Here is a 13,970-nt window from a genome sequence, read left to right as displayed (position 1 = left end):
TGTACATTGGAGAAGCTGTATATACATAACCACAAGAAGCAGAGATCTTTAATCAAGGTGACTATCTAATCAGGACAGTCTTGGACCTCAAATCCCTCCTCCAAGGAGGGAAGCTTAACTTAGGAAAAATTCTAGTTAATTTGAATTGCAAAGATAAGGCAAACTGAGATAGATAGGCAGAAATAGAGGACAGAGACAGGAACAATACAGAAAAAGTATGCTTTTAAATCTTAGATGGCCAGATATTTGCACTAGTTCCCTTTTCAATATTGAGGACACAAATAACCCTAATAACCCCAAAACAAAATTCTATACTCTAATGGCCTCTCCCATTCCTATCCCATCCTTGTAGTTGATGCCCACAGATCTAGTGTCCCAGAAAAGTGAGGTTCTACCAGAAATAAGACAACTTGATTCAGGGCATCCCCTAAATAAGTTTGATCACTAGCCCCCAGCCTTTTGCTAAGTAATCAATGAGTCTTGGAGGAGAAAAACAAATTGGGTCTCCCCCCAAACTCTGCTATGTGGAGAAATGGGATGTAAAGTGAAGGGGGGACCCCCTACATTTAAGCAAAGGACAAGGCCAGTGAGTTTGGAAGCACCAGGTGTTTGCTGGGCTTCTGGTCATTCCTTGCCTTAGCTGAAGATCAGAAAAAAATATTGGGGAGCACATCGCTTACCTTTTATCAAAAAGAAGGCCAAGGGTTTTGAGCACCAAATAATGTGATTTATAGTGTGGGGTTTGTCATCAAATGATGGGGTTCAGTCATGTGAAGAATTCACAATGGCCATTCTCTTTGATAAAAGTATTTTTATTTAGAACAGGCTACAGACAAAATGAAGGGAAACAATAGACACCAGGAATGGTAGATATGAAATAGAGTGAGAGAGCACATGAAAGACAAGTTCCTCAGCGGAACTCACAATTACCCAGAAGAAAGGAAACATTCCATGAGGTTGGGGCATGTCCTTAGCTGGCAGGCTAAATCCCGAAAGGGACTTAACTCATAAAAGAGTTAGCTATGAGGAGGAGAAGTGGGGTTGGGAAGCATAGTGGAGTTATGGGAGATACTATGTGGCAGGGGGGAAAGGGAAGGGAAAAGTCACCAGGAGGCAGAGTGCCATGGTGGGCTGACCCAAGGGGAGATAGCTGCAAAGCCATAGACCACAAGTTGTTTTATAAGGAAAATTCAGCCTCAGGGTCTTGACATACTTGGATTTCTGATTGTATTATCTTTAGATCAGTTATTGTCAGCAATAGTAGTAGTGCATGATAAGTGTACTGGAGCTATCAGGCAAACTGTTATGTGACATCAGAGAGGAAAAGTCATTGCCAAGAAAAGAAATCTTCATTTTTTGGATGAAGTAGCCAGAGCCCAGATAATTTGATGGTGTTCGGTTTTAAAGAATTGGCTTTCTCTCTTGGGAAAGGATACCAGAGGTCACTAGGAAATAGAAGGTAAGTATTAGCCACGCTTAGTAGAATTTCCTAAAGCATGGGAGCCAATGCGGCTTTGTCCTGGCCCTCTCAGGTTAACAAGATGTGGAAGAATGTAGACCAATGGTTCTCAAACTTTTGTTTTCAGTGTCTTTATCCTATTAAAAATTATTGAGGATCTCTCCAAAGCGTTTTTGTTTATCTGGATTATATTTATAGACATTTACCATATTGGAAATAAAAACTACTTTTGAATTTGTAGACCCTCTAAAAGGGTTTCAGAGATCCCTAGGATTCTCTAGGCCATACTTTGAGAACCACTGGTGTAGATTGACCTGCCGGGAAGAAGTGCAGGATGCAGAGAACATCACTAACATGAAATTCTGATGAAGAGTCAGTGCACAATTCCCCACTCATCACTCTTACCCTCCAATCTGCAGAACACAGAGTTGTTTAATCTTTGCTTGGCTGCCTGCCCTTCTAGCCATTAGTCAGTCATAATCAATTATCCTGGACTTCAATCTAGGGAATATATTCATAAAGACAAGTCTGACGGGCTGGGGGGCAGTGATGTGCAATTAGAATGGGGAGGAGAAGGACTCCAAAGTTTATGATGATTTGTGGCCATCTGTTCTTTGGGATCCTTCTTATGGACTATTCCCGAGGATGGCTTACAATTGACTACTGCTATGACATTCAGTGCTGCTCTCTTAGGACCTGTGCTAATCCTCCAGGTAGCCAATATCATTCAGCCAACCCCACAGCCAACTTCCCTTTGGACTTACCGAGGGGAGGAGTGGAACGGGGAACCACACAAAGTACAGCCCTTAGCCCAAGGACTCCACAGCTTGATTAGGCCACGTCTGGTTTCTGGCTGTCTTTTATGCAGCTGCTGGGTTTTTGATGACCTCAAGATGTGAGGCCACCCAGCTGTTGAGAGGGGTGAGGAATTATCTTCCCCTGCTCACTGGCCCCTTTGCCTGGCTCCTTGTCCCCTGGGTCTTACTCAGCAAGCTCTGCAAGGGGCTCCTTAGACCTGAGCCAGAAGCAGCTGAGCCATCTGATTTCCATTAGGCCAGAAGTCTGAGGTTAAGGTGCTAAAAACCAGACCAAGTTGAATGTCAAGGCTAGAGGAATTCCCTGAAAATAAATTTCAGCCACAGTTGGAGTCTCCCTGGAGCTTGCCATGTGGAGGTCTCCTGCTTTCTATGTCTTTGGAGTTGCTTGATAATTCGAAACATTGCTCTGCTGTAGCCTGGTCCTGATGTGGCCTGCCAGGTAACAAGAATAGTCCAGCTTTGGGAAGCTTACTTCCTGCTACATAGTAGAAGCTTTGTGTTAAACTTTCTCAGCATACCAGATAAGTCCTGAGAGCTATCTGAGGCAAATGCCCAGAAAATATGAATTTTTGCTGATCTTCATCTTTTAACATGGTATATTATAACTGGAAAGGGCCTTGGTTATGATAATAATTATTATTTAGGAATTAACAAATATTAGTAGTAGCAGTATGTCCCAAAGTCATCTCCAAATAAACAAGTCCAAAATAGATTTTGTCTTTTCTCTCAAGCCCTCCCCTTTTCTTTCACTCCACAATTGTGGGGTTTTGGGGGACACCACCATCCTTCTAGCACCTCAGAATCAAGGATAATCAGTGGCCAAGGCTTGTCAATTCTGTCTCTTGAACTCTAGGTCTATTTCATTCCTTTCTCTACTTGCCTAGTCACTGCCTTAAAGGTCCTCATGACCTTTGGTTTAGACTCTTGCAATGGCCTCTTGGTCTTCCTGCCACCCCTCCAATACATCTTGCGCACAACTGCCAAAGGGATATTCCTAGAACATAGGTTTCTCTGTGCCATTTCTTTGATCAATAGATTGCAGAGACTCCCTCTTACCTCTGGGATCAAATAAAAAAGTTTTTCTTTAACATTTAAAATTCATCACAAACTGACTTAATTTTCCAGCCCTATTATTTATATATGTGCTCCTCGTGACCCAGTGATGTAGCTGAACTGGCCTGCATTTTCCTCCCACATGATATTTCATCTCTCACTTCTGGCTTTTTGCATAGGCTATTGTTCTTGGTCCTTGGGATATGCTACCTTTTTATATCTGCTTTTTAGAATCCCTCCTTTCCTTCCAACCTCAACTTCAACATGAAAAATTTCCTGATCATCTCAGATACTATTGCTTCCCCTTGAAAATTACCTGTATTTATCTTGTATCTATTTAATATGAGTACAAACTGTCTTCACCAATAAAAGGTTGAGTTCCCTGAGGGCAGGAATAGCTTTAATTTTGTTTTCCTATCAATAGCGTCAAGGCTAAACCTAGCACAAAGTATGTATTTAATAAATGTTTATGAAATAATTGATTGGATATTGTTTTAGGTTGGGTTTGATTTCCTTAGTTTCATAATGGAACAGAATGAGGCACTTCTAAGTTACTCAACAGTTTAACAAAGAGATTATATTTAGCCATAGAAGAAGGCTATTCAACAAGAATAGACCCTGAGGACACCCTGAGTTATTTTAGCTGAGGGAAGTTCCCATCTCAAATAAAACATCTGAAAGCCAGCCTTATTCCATCCTTCTATGATTGCTTTGTACTTAGCTGATGAGGAAAGGAAGTCAATTAGCCCTTAGTCTCATGAGTCAGCCAAGTCTAGAGCAATATCTCAATAATTCTTAAAAAACAAACAAAAAACAAAACAAAACAAAAACAACCCAACTAGGTTAAGCTGTTTAGGAAGGAAGGATTAAACCACAGCTTTTTTTTTTTTAAATTAAAATTTAATTTTTATTTTTAGTTCCACATTCTTTCCCTCCCTTCATCTCCTCCTTCACCCACTGAGATTGCAAGAAATATGATACCCATTATACATATACATCATGCAAAACATATTTCCACATTAATAATTTTCAAAACAGAAAAAAAATAACAAAAGAAAAAAATGACCTTTGAGTTCTTCAGTTCTTAATCTGGAGGTATATAGCATTTTATGTCATGAGTTCATCTCTAGAATGAGAACTGCTTCCTGAGCCCAGAAAGTTACTCCTTGATCTTCAGAGTATCTGCTGCTGTTATTTATTGTTGGACTAGTTACAAAACCTTATTTAGAATTGTGGGTCACTAAAGTGCCCTCTGTACCTTGGAATACTGAGATATCAATGTATCTTCTAGACCTTTCAAACTCACAAGGTTATAAAGGCTTCAGACCCAATCCAGAACAACATCCAGTCAATCATTTCAACAAACAAAACAAAAACAGAGGTTAAAGTCCAGGGTTCATTTCTTAGACTTCATGACCCAAGCAGAAGGTTCCTATAGCATCACCAGATGTCATAAGCAAAAGAGTCACTGAATGAGGTAAAAAATATCTGAACTTAAAGAAAACTTAGTTATGTCTCATGTTTAGGATGTTCCTAAAAGTTTAACAGGCTTCCTTCTGGAAAATATGTCCCATGTATGAGAAACTAATGACCTGAATTCAAATCTACCCTCAGAAACTTACTAGCTAGAAACTAGCTTGAACTCTATTTGAATCAGTTTTTTTGATTGTAAAATGGGATGATGATAATAGCATTGTTGTTATGATTGTTGTGAAGATCAAATGAGGTAATATTTGTAACCCACTTAGCCCAATGCCTGACACATGGCAGGTACCTGATAAATATTTCCTTCCTTCCAATTGAATCCAATATAGGACAAATTGTTTATGGCCTCTACCAGAAAAGAAAAATTTTAAACATAAAGACTCATAAGTGCACATTAACACATAAACAGAACAGAAAACTAAGTAATCTATCACCAACATTCTACTCTCCCAAAAGCTTTTAGAAAACCCTGGGAAAGCAGATTTTGCTGTGTGAGAACATCTTGATGTTCTCAAGACGATAGGGAGACAGAGCCAACAAAATGGAGCAAAGAGAGGGACTCATCTGAGCTCTTTCCCAAACCCCTCAAAATACCTTTAAGTAATGATTCTAAACAAATTCTAGCATAGTAAAACCCAGAAAAAAGAGATGAACAAGATGCCCAAGACAATTTAGAAGGTTGGCAAGAAAGACCTGTCACCTCAGGGTGAGAGTGGAGCACAGTCCAGCACCGCTCCAGCAAATCAGAGGCGGGCCTTGGGAGCCACTGAATCAGCAGATTCAGCAGAGGAAGAAGGTGCTTCCAGTCCAAAAGTGATAAGGGCATCAAACAACTGGTCAGAAAGAGATAACAATGGTCTGTTTGCTAGCACTGAGGCAGATCTCTGTTGCTTTGCCTACTTTTGAATCTGGGTCACAGTCCTAAGTGTCAGTTCCAGGGCAAGGAGAAGCACTGGCACACCAGAGTTTGTGCTCACAATGGAGAGGGAACTCTCCTCACAGTTCCAGAGCAAAAAAGAGTGCTTGTTGTCACTTATAGATCAGAGTCCTGGCCAGGAAAGTAATAAACACAACTCTATTTAGATCGTATCACTGTATAAGAACTGAACATTTACAGATCTCTATAAGAATTTCTGAAAACAACTGTACAAAATCCCTGAAACTTGGGACAGTGCAGCTTCCATGTTAGAAACAGAGTTCTACTTTAATAAAAAGTTAAAAGCTGGGAAAATAAGCAAACAGAAAAAAGCTCTGACCATAGAAAGTTACTATGGTGACAAGGAAGATCAAAACATACCCAGAAGATAACCAAGTTAAAGCTCCAACATCCAAAGCCTTCAAGAAAAATATGAGTTGTTCTCAGGCCATAGAAGAGCTCAAAAAGAATTTTGAAAATCAAGCAATAGAGATAGAGGAAAAATTGGGAAGAGAAATGAGAGTAATGCAAGAAAATGATGAAAAATGTGTCAACAGCTTGGTAAAGCTGGTATTAAAAAATACTGAAGAAAACACTTTCAAAAAGGAGATAGAAATAGCCAATGTGTGGAAGAATGCCTTAAAAAGAAAAAATTGGCCAATGGAAAGAGAAACACAAAATTCACTGGAAAAAAAAAATACCTCCTTAAAAAGTAGAATTGGAGGGGCAGCTAGTTGGGGCAGTGGATAGAACAAATAACCCTGAAGTCAGGAGGACCTGAGTTTAAATCTGGACTCAGACACTTAACAGTTCCTAGCTGTGTGACCCTGGACAAGTCATATAACCCTAATTGCCTCAGCAAAAAAAGTAGAATTGGCCAAACAAGAGATCACTGAAGAAAGTTATTCCTTAAAAATTAGAAGTGACAAATTGAAGCTAATGACTTTATGAGAAATCATAAAACAATCAAATGAAATCAAAAGAATGAAAAATAGAAGACAATGTGAAATATTTCATTGGAAAGACAACTAGAACAACTGGAAAACAGACCTAGTAGAGATCATTTAAAATTTATTAGCCTATCTGAAAGCCATGATCAATAAAAGAGCCTAGAAATCATCTTTCATGAAATTGTCAAGGAAAACTACCCTGATGTCCTAGAACCAGAGGATAAAATAGAAATGGAAAAAATCCACAATCTCTTCCTAAAAGAAATCCCTTAATGAAAATTCTCAGGAACATTATAGCCAAATTCTAGAGCACCCAAGTCAAGGAGAAAATATTGGAAGCATCCAGAAAGAAGCAAATCAAATATCTTGGAGCCACAGTCAGGATAACACAAGATTTAGCAGCTTTTACATTAAAGGACCAGAGGGCTTGGGATATGATATTATGTAGGGCAAAGAGCTTGGATTACAGCCAAGAATGACCTACCCAGAAAAATTGAATATACTGATTCAGGAGGGGGAATGAATATTCAATGAAATAGGGAACTTTCAATCTAAAATTCTTGATAAAAAGACTGGAGCTGAATAGAAAATTTGACTTTCAAATATAAGATTCAAGAGAAACACAAAAAGGTATACAACAAAGGAAAATCATAAAGGACTTAATAAGGTTAAACTTTTACATTCCTAAATGGGAAGATAATACTTGTAACTCATAAGAACTTTCTTATTATTAGGACAGTTAGAAGGAATAAATACAAAGGGCATGGGTGTGACTTTGAATATAAAGGTATAATATCTCAAAAAAATAAAATTGAGGGGTGAGAGTAATGTACTGGGAGAAAGGGAAAGGGAGAGGTAGAATGAGCTAAATTATTTCATATAAAAGAGGCAGGGGAAAAGTTTTACAGTGGAGGGGAAGAGGTAAGAGGTAAGGGAGAATCAATAAACTTTACTCTCATCATAAATGGTACAAATATGGAATAATATACACATTGAATTGGGTATAGAAATCTATTTTACCCTATAGGAAAGTAGAAGAGGAAGGCGCTGGGATGGAGGACGTGATAGAAGGAAGGGCAGATTAGGGGAAGCAGTAGTCCGAAGCAAAACACTTTTGAGGAGGGACAGAGCGAAAGGATAGAATAAACAGAATAAGCAAAAAAAGAAAAAAAAATACGATGGAGGGAAATAAAGTTAGCAAAAGTAATTGTGAAAAAAATTTTGAAACAAGTTTCCCTGATAAAAGCCTTATTTCTCAAACATAGAGAGAACTGAGTCCGATTCATAAAAATAAGAACCATTCCCTGGTTGATAAGTGATCAAAACAAAACAAAAAAAGTTTTCAGATGAAGTAATCATAGCTATCTATAGCCATATGAAAAAAATGCTTGAACTCACTATTGACTGGAGGAATACATATTAAAACAATTCTGAACTACTACTTCATATCTATTAGATTGGTAAAAAATGAGACATTAATGCACTCTTGGTGGAGTGTTAATTGATTCAATCATTCTGTAGAATTAGAACTCTGCCCAAAGAGCTATAAAACCATGCATACCCTTTGACTTAGCAAAATCATTACTAGGTCTGTATCCCAAAAGAGATAAAAAAACAGAAAGGAAAAGAATATATGTGTGTAAAAATATTGATAGTAGCTCTTTTCTGAGGGCAAAGAATTGGAAATTGAGAAGATCCCATCAATTAGGGAATGCACGAACAAATGGTGGTATGTGATTTTGATGGATTACTATTGTGCTATAAGAAATGATGAGCAGGAAGATTTCAGAAAAGCCTGGAAAGACTTAAATGAACTGATACTAAGTGAAGTGAGCAGAATGAAGAGAACATTGTACACGGTAACAAGATTATGTGATGATTAACTTTTCTGAGCTTGGCTCTTTTCAACAATGAGGTGACTGAAGGCAATTCCAATAGACTTGGGATAGCAATTGCCATCCTGGAGATTGTGGATCATAGCATGGTACTTTTTTTTTTTTTGCCATTGTTGTTTGTTTGCTTGTGTTTTTTCTTTATTTCTCATTTTTTTTTCACTTTTGATCTGATTTTTCTTGCACAGCATGAAAAATATGGAAATATGTTTTAGAAGCATAACACATGTTTAACCTATATCAGATTGCTTGCTGTCTTGGGAAGCAGGTATAGAGGAGAAAGGAAGAAAAATTTGAAACACATGGTTTTGCAAACTATCTTTGCATGAATTTAGAAAAAGAAAATACTATAATAATAAAAAAAGAAAAAAAAAGAAATGATGAGCAGATGCTCTCAGAAAAACCTGGAAAGAGTTCCATGAGCTGATGCAAAATGAAATGTACTGTGTGCAAAGTATCAGCAGTATTTTAAGACAATCGACTGTGAATAACAGCTATTCTCAGCAATACAATGATCCAAGAAAATTTTGAAGGACTTAAGAGGAAAAAATGATATCTATCCCCACAGAAAGAACTAATGGTTTCTGAATACAAATGGAAGCATACTTTTTAAACTTTATTTTTCTTGAAACTTTTTTTTTCTTTTTGATCTATATTTTCTTTTACAATATGATTATTATGGAAATATTTTATATGAGTACACATGTATAACCTATATTGAATTGGTTGCCTTCTCAATGAGTGTAGGGGTAAGGAGGAAGAAAGGGAGATAATTTGGAACTCAAGTTTTGTTAAAAATTGTTTTTACATGTACCTGGGGAAAATAAAATACTAAATAAAAATTTCAAAAGAAAAACTAATAAACAGTACTAGATAACTAGAGCATCTCCATCATCAGTTTTATCATCTCCTGAGTCAGTTCAATTCTATCCAATTCACATCTAAATTAAGTACTTATTATTATATACTTACTAATAAAAACAAAAAAGAAAGATCCTGGGAAGACTTGTATGAACTTGTATGTATGGAAAATGAAGGTTTCAGGACAAGATAAACAATTTATGTAATGACAATAATATTGTTAAGACAAAGAACTTTGAAAGATATAGGAATGCTGGTCAATACAATGGAACTAACATGGGTATGAAATGGGTATGAAATAGATACAGTCCCGAACATTCATGATGAAACATGCTTTATTCCTATAGACAGAGAGGGGATGAGTTCAGTACAATATGAAGCATAACTTTTTTTTTTTGGACAAGATTGATGCAAGAATTTGTTTTGTTTCTTCATATGCATTTTAATAGATTTTATTTTTCTTGCTTTCTCAATGGGTAGGAGAAGAGAAAGGTAGGAGGTAGAAAATTCAGAAAATAAAATAAAATAAAATTTTAAAACCAACTATTTTAAGTTCATCTTCATTGACATTGAGTGGCCAGTCCTATTTGACACATCTCAATTATGGAGGTAGAGGATTACTCCTTCATCTCAGTAAAATACACAGGACATCCTTCAGCAAGAAGTCAATGAGTATATCCAAATTCATAAAGCTGGAAATTGAGCCCAACTCCAAGGGGTCACCCCTGCTAAAATCATCACTATTAGAAGTGTAACTAGAGATTCTTTTCTTGAGGAGCATGTACCACTAACTTACCTAAGAAGAGCTGCATAAATGTTGTGCTAAATTAACTATTTAAGACAAATTCGATTGAGGAAAGTGGGAGTAGGGAAGAAGGAATGGAACTTTTGGGAAAATTTCAGACCTCTGTTCAGTAGGCTCCATTTCAGGGAAAAAGCCCAGAAAACCATGAAGCTATTGCAGAATGTTGGAGTGGGGAAATGTTGAAAGAGGGAACATAGGGCTAGGGTAGGAAAACATTCACTTGGCATATGGTTGCTAGAAAAAGGACAAGATCAAACAGCTTTCCATTTTATTTTTATTTATTGACAAATCCTAATTTTGTTTTTTTTTTGACATCTCTCATTGTTCCATCCTCATTATTTAAATTTTTTAAAATTTCTAGTTCCAAATTTTTTCCCTCCCTTTAATCCTTCTACCACCCACTGAGAAAGCAAGAAATAGGATAATCATTATATATATGAAGTCATGCAAAACATATTTCCACATTAGTCATTAATTCCCTTCATTTTTGAATCCTCACTTTCCTATTCACCAAACCATCCCTCTCCTTTCTCTCTCCCCCTTTTCCTACCCATCAAGCCATCCCTTATAACAAAGAATAAAAACAAAAGAGAAAAAATTAGACAAAACCAAGCAACAGAACAACTAATAGATCTGACGGTATATATGCTTATTTCATACCCATTGTCTTCCACTTTTACAATTTCTCAACTCTTCTCTAGGGACAAAGTTTATCATTATAATTACTTAGTATGAAGTCTCTTTTTTGGGTTATTCTTTTTGTTTTCATAATTGTAGTCATTTACATTGTTTTTCTGTTTCTGCTTACTTCATTTTGTATCAGTTCATATAAGTCTTCCCGTGTTTATCTATATTCTTCATATTTGTAATTTATTATAGTACAATAAATTCATTATATTCAAGTATCATAATTTGTTTAACCAATTGATGGGAACCCATTTTGTTTCCAGTTTTTTCAGCTTTCCATTATAATTAATTATTCTTGCTACCTGGATACTAAGCTTATTTATTTTTTAACAGCTCATGAGAAGAATGTCATTGTATTCTAAATTTGGTCACCCCAGAATGAAGTAAAGTACACCTCTCCTTAGTTACAGCCCTAACAACAGGCACAACCAAGCTAACAGATATTTATAGAGAGATTTCAGTTTCCAAATTTATCTCATTTGAGCCTCATAAAAACCCTGTGAGATATGTACTCAAGCTATTTTCACAAATGATGTGATTTTGCAAACCATTTATCCAGTAGTTCTCAACCTTTTTTTTTTTTTTAAAGTTTGAAGACTCCTATTAAATGTCACAACATTTCTGCTTCCCTCTCTCACCTATGATAGTTGTTACAATATCTAATAGCCATTGATCTTCGGATATTGCCAAAATCATTTAAATCAGAAAATACATAATGATAACAATTTGGTAACATTTTCAAATAATCTGTATTTTATTCACCACAACAGTATCTATATACACACATTAGTAAGATAGTTTTATACGACATGACATATTATTTATTCAGTTTATAAAAATTAGATCTTTTTTTTTTGTGTGAGGCAACTGGGGTTAAGTGACACAGCTAATAAGTATTACGTGTCCCAGGCTGGATTTGAATTCAGGTCCTCTTGACTTGGGGCTGCACCTCTATCCAGTGCCATCTAGCTGCCCCGTAGTTTATAAAAATTATATATGCTTATTTATGGATTTGCAGACCCCTGAGAACAACTCTAGGGCTCCATAGGAATTTTGGGGCAACTGAGGGACACTGAGTTGGTCTAAATGCCTTATTTTAAAGATGAAGAAACTGAGAGAAATGCCTTGGTTAACATCATGCAGTGACTCAGGGGCAGGACTAGAATCCTGTCAGTTCCTTGCCACTACCTCCAAGACTGGGAGAGGTGATGTGGTTTAATAAAAGATTCTAGGTTGAATGTAGCGGCTTGGGCTTGAGCGCTATCTCTTCTACCTATAACTAATGTGCAAGCAGAGGTTGTTATCTTGTTAGTTCAGGTTTGATGTTGGTATTCCTCCCTCATTCAACAGTTAATAAAAGGAGGCTTACTTAGCCTTAGCTTAGAAAGGATATTCAACAAGGATACTCCAATACGAAGCTAGGGTAGACAAACCGCTTCATTGCCACATGAAACATTGTCAGCAGATCAAGGTATGGTCTTTAAATATTCCCTGAACCTGAAGAGCCCAGTCCCTGTGATGTAGGCTGGCCTTCCTATGCTCTGATGACTAGGAAGCCTGTCCAGTACAGATAGAGCCTCTCGGAAATGAAAAAAGTATGGCCCTGGGAAACCTTTACTCTCACCACACTGTGGCATTTTAGACATGCCATTTAACTCCTTCGGGTCCAAAACACCTCATCTGTTAAATAAGGAGGACTTCCTGTCAACGACTGCCTGAACAGAAGCAGACCTCCAGGTTTCCCCAGCCAGAGCGGACAGTTTGGGCCCTGGGCTCTGCTATCACCTCCATGCCAGGTGTGGTGGAGCTGCCTACCTTGGATGACCTCAGTGTTCAGGAGGTGAATGTCTGTTCTGTTAAGCTAAAAACTGCAGCCCATCAGTAAGGCACACAGTGTGATAAAGTCAAAAAGAATTTACGCTTTGCCACTGGGAAGAGAAGGATCCAAGGTGATATTTAAGCAAAGGAAGATTTGTCAATCAGTGTGCTCTGGATTTCTTCAGGAGTATAAAGAAACACTGCGCTGATCCCTTTATTGAGTGTTGATCCTGTATTAATTATTCTGAGCTTTAAAAGCTTTGCCAATATCACAAGATACAGGCAAAATTTGACAAAAGTGTGCTGAACAAACCAGACTGGGTTTATTCTGACTTGGAAGAAATGTCAAACATTACAAAATAAGCACAACCCAATCGCTACCTGAGAATCTGTGATTTCAAACCAAACTGGAGCTAAATCTTGTTTTTGAGGGAGATTTCAAGCTGCAAAAGATGGTGGCCAATTCTGTTTTGGAACTGGTAGAAGAAAGAGCCAGTTTGAACCAAAACTACAATTCAAAGTAGAGATCTCTAGTTAAGAACTTCTTTTATTAGAGTACATTTTTTTCATAATTTGTTGTTGTTCTTGGGGAAAAAAACCTGGCTCTGTCCCTTATTAGGCAATTCTCTTCACCAATCTAGACCTATTCTTCAGTTTACAACCTCTCAATTGTTTGCTATCCTTTAATGACTTGCCCTTTGGAATTTCTGGCTTTCTCATAGGGCAATGAGGAATATAGAATAAAGTATGAATGTGAGATGTTTCTGTTTTTTTGCATCCTTATAAATCCAAAATATTGGTTAAAGGCTCCTTATGCTATCCCTCCACGATTGTCCTAGTTGGGTTAACATTTAACTGTTTCCCCAAGAGATTTCATTCTTTCAAGATGGACAAAATTTTCCATTCTTTGAATTATCCTTTAATCCATCCTCAATTTCAATTAAGTCCTTCTTTATAATAAATATCTTTGTAAAATACTTTAAATACCAGAATTTTAGACATCCTTATTTCTTACTGACTCTTTTTTTTTCCAATTCAGGTACCAGATAGCTGGCTTCATAGCTGGCTTATAGCACATTGAATTTTTGGGTACTTCTAGTATCCTACTTCCTCGTCAAGCCAGAAAACTTGATCTTGTATTTCCCTTCTACTACTTATACCTGGATAAGAGGCCGCATATTATCCAGTGACTTTTTTGTGAAGTCACTGAACTTGGAGTAAGAAAA

At 37.1% G+C, this 13,970-nt stretch overlaps 1 pseudogene; it reads left to right on the top strand.

Moving 5' to 3' along the window:
- Positions 1-12,715: 12,715 nt before the first annotated feature.
- LOC111721546 lies at positions 12,716-13,107 on the top strand (annotated as a pseudogene).
- Positions 13,108-13,970: the final 863 nt, after the last annotated feature.

Source organism: Sarcophilus harrisii, chromosome 2 (genome assembly GCF_902635505.1).
Source record: "Sarcophilus harrisii chromosome 2, mSarHar1.11, whole genome shotgun sequence".
Taxonomy (NCBI): Eukaryota; Metazoa; Chordata; class Mammalia; order Dasyuromorphia; family Dasyuridae; genus Sarcophilus; species Sarcophilus harrisii.
This window is presented reverse-complemented; position numbering and strand designations above follow the sequence as displayed.